At 36.9% G+C, this 10,543-nt stretch overlaps 1 pseudogene; it reads left to right on the plus strand.

Moving 5' to 3' along the window:
• Window positions 1-9,058: 9,058 nt before the first annotated feature.
• Window positions 9,059-9,684, plus strand: LOC132527968 (phosphorylase b kinase regulatory subunit beta-like; annotated as a pseudogene).
• The last annotated feature ends 859 nt before the right edge of the window (window positions 9,685-10,543 follow it).

Raw genomic sequence — 10,543 nt, forward strand, 5'->3', positions numbered from 1 at the left:
TCTGGAAAAGGTAAAGTTATAGGGACAGAAAACAGATCCTTTGTTGCCAGAGGCCAGGGGTGACAAGGGTTGACTGCAGAAGAGCAGCACAAGGGAGTCTTTGAGACAACAAAACTGTACCACATCTTGGTGGTTACATGACTATACATACTTTGTCAAAACTTATAGAACTGTGTGCCAAAAAGAGTGGGTTTTACTCTACATAAAAGAAAAGAATAAGTGACTTGCTCAAGGTCTTTAGTCTAGTCTGGCATTGTTTCCAATATTGAGTAGTTCTATCTCTACATCTTTCTACCTTCACCCTGCTACTGGTAAAACAGATATCTCTTGTTAAAGATATTTCAGGCAATAGCAAACCACCTGGATACATTCTGTCGAGTCATGGTTCCCACAAGGATGACCCTGAAAAACAACCACTTTAAGGGGTTTAGAGTGCCTGGAGGAATCGGTTTGGAGGTCATTTAAGTGGTGTCTCCTCCCTCTTGCATCCTTAGGAATGCAAGGATCTCTTGCATTCCTAAAGACAATGGGTCCAGCTGCTGTAGCGTTAGCATTAGGGCTTCTCCTCTGGGAAAAGAAGAAAGGAAAAACTAACATTTTATTGAATTCTTATCATGGTGCCTGAAGGATATGAAGTTAAGAAGTTTCACACATATTATCTCATTTTATCATCACAGCAGCTTTCCAAACCAAGATATTATTATTCCCATTTTACACATATGGAAACTGAGGCTCAAAGTGATTAAGTAATCCACTGAGAATGAACTCAGACAACTCTGTGCTTAACTGTATTCCACCTTATTTGAACACAGAGAGTTGACTCATAGACTTGTTATTAACCCTTTCTTTCCCATTGCAGAGTCACAAGAATTTTCTGTACCTTGAATATGAAGCTACATCTATTCTGGAAGAAGGAGGAAGTAAGTGCCTTTTTCCAATTTGTACAAAAGTGCTATACAGGCAAATAATGGACCTGGAGTCTTTTATTGGCCCTGACTGCCCTCCCATGTAAGTGGTCATGGTGCCTCTCTCTACAGACCACCCTCATCCCCTGTAGCCTACTTTCCTTCTGGCTTCACGGATGAGAGTTTTAGCTGGTATATCGGGGAGAAGGAGAAATTCTCTGGAGTCTGGGGAGGCAGGATGGCAGAAGCAAAGGATAAAAAACTTAAGGAAGTGAGACGGATAAGGGCAATGAAATAAAACAATGAACCACCAGGAAACTCTCATTGCTTTGTCTTCTGCATTCATTATGTTAAGCTTTCAGAGTCTGCTTACCATCGAAAAGCTAGGTCTCTGGTTAATCAATCTGGTGAATTAACATCCAGGCCAAAGTCTTTAAAGCTCATCCTCTATAGCCTTAAGTTTTATCCCCATTTTTATTCCAGGAGAAAAGTAGGAGTCAAAGTGATGAGTAAGCTTTGTGACTGAATGTTTTGTCTGCCATGTACAGATCTGAGTTGCTTTTGGCTACATTCTTCCAGGCAACTCTGTTGGGGTTCCGCAGTCTCTACTATTCCTCTGCCCCTGATGGAGTAGAACTGGGCCTGAATGAAATAAGAGCTGTGTTTTTAAGTTGAAGTTCTATCCCAAGCCTACAGGAAAGAATGTCTGTTGTACTCGTTAATGCTGTTCATCAAATATTTCCACATTTCTTGAAGTATGTTAGGAATGTCCATCCTGGCCCCTTTCTGGTTTGGTGTGGTCGTGTGTCTAGTTCTGGCCTGTGAAATGTGAGCTGAAATGAATTGTGGTACTTCTCAGCCCAGTACTTAATTGTCCTCTGGCATGGGGATGGGCTATGTCATGGCTGCTCATAGCCTGGATCCCTGAGTGATTACAATGAGCAGAGCCCCCTGCTGACCATGAGGGGGATGCTGTTTTAAGCCCCTGAGATATGGGGGTTGCTTGTTGCCACTGCATAATGTATTTTGACTGATACAATACCTTTATGGTTTTGTATAATGTTTTCAGTTTTTGATACTTTTGCTGGCTAAGAATTAATAATTGATGGGCTATATTTCTGGTTCAAACAAGGAATGTTCTCACAGAGCTGTGTACCAGTATGATATAAAATTTCTCAAAACAAAAATAGGGCACCGTGTTTGAGACTGTCTAAAAATAAACTGTCAAGAATTACCTTAATAAAATACTATTAAAGTAGGAAGATAATAAAATTAATTGTTTATCTCAAAACCATCAGGTTAATTAAGCTTTTATTATATGTCTCTAATACAATGTTCCTTTAAGAAAAACTCAGTGGGTTTACAAATAAGCCTTTCATATTGAGTAAAACAAGTTTTCTTAACTTTATTAATCTTGATATTAACTATTACTTTATCACTTATAATCTGTTTGATGTGTTGGAGGCATTTAAAAAATGAAAACAGAAACATTCTTAAATGTCCAAAAAAGAAAAGCAAAATATTAAAACCATTAGAACTGTTAGATTTCGTTGCCATCTTTTAAAAATATCACTAGCTTTTAGAATATTATATACTGTATAGAGCATGTAGGAAGAATATATTCACAATGAAACTTCCTTTTTTATTTTCTTTAACTTTAAATCTTGCCAGCATGCACAATACTGCTTTGAAGCAGTTCATCATCCTTAAAGAATACATTTTTATTTTTTATCTTATATGTCCCTAAGTTAACAGGGGTATTGTATGTTTCTCTTAGACAACAAGAATATCCTGATATTCAAATTACAAGACCCCAGGGACAAAGTCCTTAAACATTTACTTCTTATATTCTCAGAGCTGAGTGGATCCTGCTTTTCACAGACTTGCTGTATTTCATTGATTCTAAGATACATTCTTAAAATTTTTTATATTTTATATTTTAACATTTACTATTTTCCACTAAACTGTGGAGCTATCACTCTGATATTTTATATCTGGGAATAACATGATTTTTATTTCTTTAAAGACAACTTAATTATTCTATCTAGATACTTCTAGAATTTTTGTTTATGTTTTATATTTAGCAAATATTTTATATTTAGCTTAAAGATGCAACCAATTATTATTGGTTAAATATAGTAGCTTAAAGATGCAACCAACTATTATTTGTCATGATTCTACAAGGGGAGCTAGGCAGTTTCTCTGCTGGTTTCATGTGGCACTGTTGTACAACTGCATTCATCTGGATGGGCAGCTGGACTAAAAGATGCACAATGACGTTACTCCTGTGTCTGGCAGTTGGTCCTGGCTGTCAGTTGTGGAGTCTCAGTTTTCCTCCATGTGGCCTCTCATTCCCCCATTAGATTAGACTGGATTCTTTTCATGGCTGGGTTCCCTCTTAAGGCCTAGGCTCCAGAGCTCACAGAGCATCACTTCCATCATGTTCTATTGATCATTATAAGACACACCCAGATTGAAGGAGTAGGGAAATAGACTACACTTCTTGATGGAAGATGCTTCCAAGAATTTGTGGCTATATTTACCCTCTAGCCACATAATTATTTACATTCCTCCCCCATGCATAAGACACTTATCTCCTCCTAAGACCTCCAAAAATTTGATAGAACTATAGCATCAGATGCAATATTTCATTATCTGCATCTAGTTCAGATATGAATAAGGTTCCTCCCATATGGCGACCCATGATCTAAAGATTAGTGAACTAAAACAGAAATCCAAAAACGATTTCTGTAAAGATCCCCTTAGTAAATATTTTTGGCTTTGTGGGCCATTTAGCCTCTGTTGTAACTATTCAGTTCTGTCGTTGTAGTGTAAAAGTAGCCATAGATAACATGTATATGATGAGTGTGGCTGTGTTCCAATAAGTGTGGTATTTACAAAAACAGGCTATGGAATGGCTTTAGCCCATGGGTCACAGTTTGCCCACCCCTGAATTAGAGGATGAGAGGCCCCACAGAGGAAAACTGGGGTACCCTAGCCAACAGTCTAAACCAACTGTCTGACATAAGAGTGAGATGATTTGTGCCCTTTCAGTCCGGCCAGCCACCAGCAAGGAACTTCCCAGCCAACCCACAAAATCATGATAAATAATTAATTGCTGTTTTTTAATCCATTAAGTTTTGGGCATTTCATTACACAGTAATATATTTTTTTTACATTCCAATAAATCTGGAATATATATATATATACTTTTTCAGATTCTTTTCCATTATAGGTATTACAAGGTATTAAATATTGTTCCCTGTGATCTACAGTAGGTCCTTGTTGTTTATCTATTTCATATATAATAGTGTGTATCTGTTAATTCCAAATCCCTAATTTATCCCTCCCCCTCCTTTACCCTTTGGTAACTATAAGTTTGTTTTCTATGTCTGTGAGTCTATTTCTGTTTTGTAAATAAGTTCCTTTGTATCATTTTTTTAGATTCCACATATAAATGATATCATATGATATTTTTCTTTCTCTGTCTGACTTACTTCACGTAGTATGATAATCTCTAGGTCCATTCATGTTGCTGCAAATGGCATTATTTCATTCTTTTTTATGGCTGAGTAATATTCATATATATATATATATATCATATCTTCTTTTTTCATATGTTGATGGGCATTTGGGTTGCTTCCATATCTTGGCTATTGTAAATAGTGCTGCTATGAATATTGGGGTACATGTATCCTTTTGAATTATAGTTTTTGTCTCTTCTGGATATATGGCCAGGAGTGGGATTGCTGGGTCATATGGTAGTTCTATTTTTAGTTTTTTAAGTAACCTCCATACTGTCTCCATAGTGGCTGCACCAATTTACATTCCCACCAACAGGGTAAGAGGGTTCCTTTTTCTCCACCTCCTCTCCAGCATTTGTTATTTGTAGACTAGACTTTTTGATGATGGCCATTCTGGTTGGTATGAAGTGATACCTCCTTGTAGTTTTGGTTTCCATTTCTCTAATAATTCACAGTGTTGAGCATCTTTTCATGTGCCTTTTGGCCATCTGGATGTCTTCCTTGGAGAAATGTCTATTTAGGTCTTCTGCCCATTTTTTGGTTGGGTTGTTTGGTTTTTTGATATTGAGCTGTATAAGCTGTTTGTATATTTTGGGAAATTAATCCCTGGTAGGTCACATCGTTTGCAAATATTTTCTCCCATTCTGTAGGTTGTCTTTTTGTTTTGTTTATGGTTTCCTTTGCTGTGCAAAAGCTTTTAAGTTTAATTAGGTCCCATTTGTTTATTTTTGCTTTTGTTCGCATTACTTTAGGAGTCGGATCCAAGAAAATATTGCTATGATTTACGTCAAAGAGTGTTTTGCCTAAGTTTTCCTCTAGGAGTTTTATAATATCCAGTCTTACTATTTAGGTCTTTAATCCATTTTGAATTTATTTTTGTATATGGTGTTAGAGAATGTTCTAATTTCATTCGTTTACATGTAGCTGTCCAGTTTTCCCAGTACCACTTATTGAAGAGACTATCTTTTCTCCATTGTATACTCTTGCCTCCTTTGTTGTAGTTTAATTGACCATAAGTGCACGGGTTTATTTCTGGACTTTCTATCCTGTTCCATTGATCTATGTGTCTGTTTTTGTGCCAGTACCATTCTGTTTTAATTACTGTAGCTTTGTAGTATAGTCTGAGATCGGGGAACATGATTCCTCCAGCTCCATTCTTCTTTCTCAAGATTGTTTTGGCTGTTCAGGGCCTTTTGTGTTTCCATATAAATCTTAAAAAATTTTGTTCAGTTCTTATACAGTGATATTTAACTAAAAGAAAAATTGATACCTGGAAGTGGGGTGCTGTTGTAACAAAATCATATGGCATTTGGTAAATAGTAAATATATGTACAGTTTCCTTGGGAGAGAATGAATAATTTTAATTAAATCCTTATAAGGCCTACAAGAAAGATTAAGAACCCCTGATCTTAATATATTCCAATAAAATTTTTAGTGTCAAGATGTGGTAGATTAGGGCTTCCCTGGTGGCACAGTGGTTGAGAGTCCGCCTACCAATGCAGGGGACGCGGGTTCTTGTCCCGGTCAGGGAAGATCCCACATGCTGCGGAGCGGCTGGGCCTGTGAGCCATGGCCGCTGAGCCTGAGCGTCCGGAGCCTGTGCTCCACAACGGGAGAGGCCACAACAGTGAGAGGCCCATGTACCGCAAAAAAAAAAAAAAAAAAAGATGTGGTAGATTAAATATGATCACACATTTTTTTGCTCTAATTTAAAAATTTCATTAGCAACCAGAAACTCATCCATGGAGAACGTCAAGTTGAGAATCCCTGGCTTGAGTATTGGTATATTTTCATTAACTTTCAGTTTACCCTCTCCATCTGCAGATACAGTTCTTTATTTAGCTTATTAAAATTATTTTTCATTGTTATAGCTTTATTGCCTCCATTCCAAGTGCACCATCCATATGTAGGCTCTCTCTGCTCTGTCTTCCACTATTACTACTTCTTGCTTGTCATTTTCATCTCTAAATCCTTTTCTTTGTAATTTTAGCAAGCTTCTCAAATATTTTCTCCATATTACTAATTTGGTTTCCTTTGGGGTTGGTTCAGTTCATTATGGACATATTACTTAAAGGCAATGTGTGGATCTGGTTTGGTTTCTGATTAGATAAGACAAGTACTTGAAGAAATAATTGTTGAGACAATTGAGGAAATCTGAATATGGTCTGAGTATTAGATGTACTAAGGAGGTATTAGTCTTATTAGGTGTGCTGATGGAATTGTGGTCACCTTTTTTAAACAAAGGAAAAAAAAAGACTATGTATCTGATAAACTCACTCAAGTAGGAGACTTCTCATTAAAATTAATGCAAGGCAAAAGACAATGGAATAACATCTTTTAAATGCTGAAAGGAAAGAAATTGTTTCATTAAATGGTATACATGAAATATGTACAGTTTTTTGTAATGACAATTATAACTCAATAAAATGTTTTAAAAAGAGATTATCAACATATAATTCCATATCAAAAAATTCTTCAAAAAAGAAAGCAAAATAAAACATTTTCAGACCAATAAAAAAATGACAGACTCATTGCCAGCAGACTTAACACTACAAAAAAATGTTAAAGGAAGTTCTTCACATTGAAGGAAAATAATACTAGATGGAAAATAGGACCTACACAAAAGAATAGAGAGTTCCAGAAATGGTAATCATATGAGTATATGTAAAAGATAATTTCCCTGGTTTTAAATTTTATATTTTAAATAATACACTGTTTACAATATATGGAAGTAAAATGTATGACAATAGCAGAAATAACATAAAGAAAAAATTGAATTATGTTGCTGTAAGTTCTTTACACTATGTATGACGTGTTGTAATATTTGAAAGTAAACTGGTAAATTAAAGATGCATTATAACTTATTTATAAGTTATGAACTCTAGGGAAACAATATTTTAAAGAATTAAAATAGATAAAACAATTGTGATTTTAAAATGAAATACTAAAACATGCTCAACTACCAAAAGAAGGCTGAAAAAAGAGGGGGGCAAAAGAACAAAGAATAGAGAGAACAAGTATTAGACTAATAGCAGTATGGTAAAATTAAACCAAACATATTAAAAATTACTTCAGCTAGATGTGGTCTAAACATCCCAATAAAAAGGCAGAAATCAGGGCTTCCCTGGTGGCGCAGTGGTTGAGAGTCCGCCTGCCGATGCTGGGGACACGGGTTCGTGCCCCAGTCCGGGAAGATCCCACATGCCGCAGAGCGGCTGGGCCTGTGAGCCATGGCCGCTGAGTCTGCGCGTCCGGAGCCTGTGCTCCGCAATGGGAGAGGCCACAACAGTGAGAGGCCTGCGTACCACAAAAAAAAAAAGGCAGAAATCATCAGTCTGGATAAAAAAGCAAGATCCAACTACATGCTGTCTACAAGAAAAAGAGTTATATAAAGTCACAAATAGATCAAAAGTAAAAATAATGGGGCTCTGCTTCTTGTAATGGCAACGTAGCTTCTATTTAACCGAATGTTCAACAGATAACTATAAATTCTAGATAAAATATAAAAACAACTACCTAAAAGTCCCAGAGAGTAACAAAAGCAGGCAGAATCTAGAAGGGAGTCAACATTTGGATGAAGAGGACATCGTTGGAGGAGTTTCAGCCTTTTATGGCTTTTTCTTAGAGAGAGGCCACAGTGGAAAATAAAACTCGTTACAAGCCCACGGAGCCTCTACAATGAATCATTCGCAGTGGACGAAATCCAACATTACTATGAAGAAAAAAGAAAATGAGACTCATATACAAAAGATAATCAGTGGGGGCTTCCCTGGTGGCGCAGTGGTTGAGAGTCCGCCTGCTGAGGCAGGGGATACGGGTTCGTGCCCCGGTCTGGGAGGATCCCACATGCCGCGGAGCAGCTGGGCCCGTGAGCCATGGCTGCTGAGCCTGCGCGTCCGGAGCCTGTGCTCCGCAATGGGAGAGGCCACAGCAGTGAGAGGCCCGTGTACCGCAAAAAAAAAAAAAGATAATCAGTGGATACCAACCCTAGGATGACCCAAATGTTGAAATTAGCAGGCAAGGATTTTAAAGCAACTATTATAGCTATGCTCAAGGACATATGCTTGTAATAAATGAACATGCTTGTAATAAATGAACAAATAGAAACTATAAATAAGAGCCATAAGACAAGGCAGCATCTTGAGCACATGGTAAGGTTGTGGGCTCATGGACAAAGTGAGCTGGAAAGCGCTAGAGCAGAGAAAGTCCAGGCCAAATATTAAGTTTGGCTTGTGATGCTTATAATTAGAATCAATAATTTGCAATTGCAAGTTCACCTGATGTAGTCCTGTCCTCTTCATCCAATTTCTTAAGGTTCCTCTCAGTTTATGAACCTCTTAAAAGTATTAATATTCTAAGATCTGATAATTAAACCCTGTGGGATAAATCAAAGCATTATTACAGAATTGTCAACTTAACGTTGCTGCTGTTTCAAGGTCCAACAATGGGTCTCTTTTTCACCAAAAGGTGTAATGATGACTAGAATACCAAGATCTGGTATAGCCAAACTATGCTTCTAAAGCTTGGGCCTTTAACCCTTACATGTAGTCACACTGATTGTGACAAAAGAAAGATCTATGAGCTTGGCTATAAAATGTATGAGAGGTATTTTCTACTGCTACATGCACCATGATGATAAAGTTCAGCAGTTTAAACAAGACTCAGCCCATGCCTAGTGAAGTTAAGCAACTTCTGTTGGATGTTTTGCAGCCTCAACAGCGTGGAAGACGTTGACTAAGCAGGCATCAGATCAATGAGTCTTTGAATAGAACTTCAACTGGGTTCTCTGACCAAGCATTGCAGACCCTGCAAAAGACACTGAATGGTATCATTGCACCTAAGAGGCATTTACCATTGCAACCAATCTGTCAGACATGATCATGTATGAGAGGAATTTCTTTCTCCTTCTTGAAGACATATTGGAAAAGAGCAACTAGCCAAAGAACAGAGAGATCATCGTGGAGTTATTAATGGCTGTACCCATCGTACTCGAAAGAAATCTTCAGCCAGACTTTCAAGACAAAAAGTAGATCTAGACAAACTAGTAAAAGAAGTATTTCATTAATTTCAAAAATATGAGATTCAACTAAAGGAAGTTGAAAAAAAAAGACGATATGGTTTTCTTTTACAACACTCTCTCCAATCCCCTGGAAAAAAGAGGAACATACAGCTATTTAACAAAGGCTCTGATAAATATTCTGCTGGAGGGAGAAGTCAAGCCAAGCAATAATGACCTGTGTTTGGTTAGCTGGTGAGACAGGTAGAAGAAACTCTGTTGAGACACTTTGTCCAGAAGTGTGTTGTTTTGTTGAAGCTTAATCAAGGCATCCATAAATTAATGGACTGATTATGCTGGTGAGGTGCTTGCCATACTGTTGGCAGAGTTATTGGACCTCTTGAATGCTACAACCAATCTAATGGTAAGAAATATCTTTATTCAAGAGTAAAAAATTTGATGATCATGCCCATAGCAATAATAATCTTCACTGAATGATAGAATACTTTTAAAATGGAAACTTGACCTCTGCTTGTTTAATGATCTAATAGAGCATGAAAATGAATCTGTGCTTTATGTTTTTTTATCACTTGATATTGTCTTACAGGTCACTGAAGCTCTGCTTTTTAAAAAAATCTTTTTTCCCTCTGCTTTTCAGATTGGATAATTTTTATCGATCTGTGTTCAAGTTCTTTGTCCCTTTCTTCTTCTGTCTCCAATCTTCTCTTTAGCTCATCCAGTGACTGTTTTTCCCATTTCATATGTTGTAGCTCTTTAGTTTCAGAATTTCCATTTGATTTATAAAATAGCATTTATTTCCCTAAAGTTCCCCATTTTGTTTAGCTATTATCAATATAATATTTTAATTTGTCTTTGAATATATACATATATATTATTATATATATTTACCACTTTAAATGTACTTTTCTGCTAATTCCAACATTTTGGTCATTTCCCCAAGCTTTGTTCTCAAAAGACCCAGGCAAATTCATTTCTGATGATTGGTTTGGATTCAATCTATCTTCTCCCAATACCTTGTTTGTTTTTGTTTGTTTGTTTGTTTTTTGTTTTGCGGTACATGGGCTCTGTTGTGGCCTCTCCCATTGCGGAGCACGGCC

Source organism: Lagenorhynchus albirostris, chromosome 1, assembly GCF_949774975.1.
Source record: "Lagenorhynchus albirostris chromosome 1, mLagAlb1.1, whole genome shotgun sequence".
NCBI lineage: Eukaryota > Metazoa > Chordata > Mammalia > Artiodactyla > Delphinidae > Lagenorhynchus > Lagenorhynchus albirostris.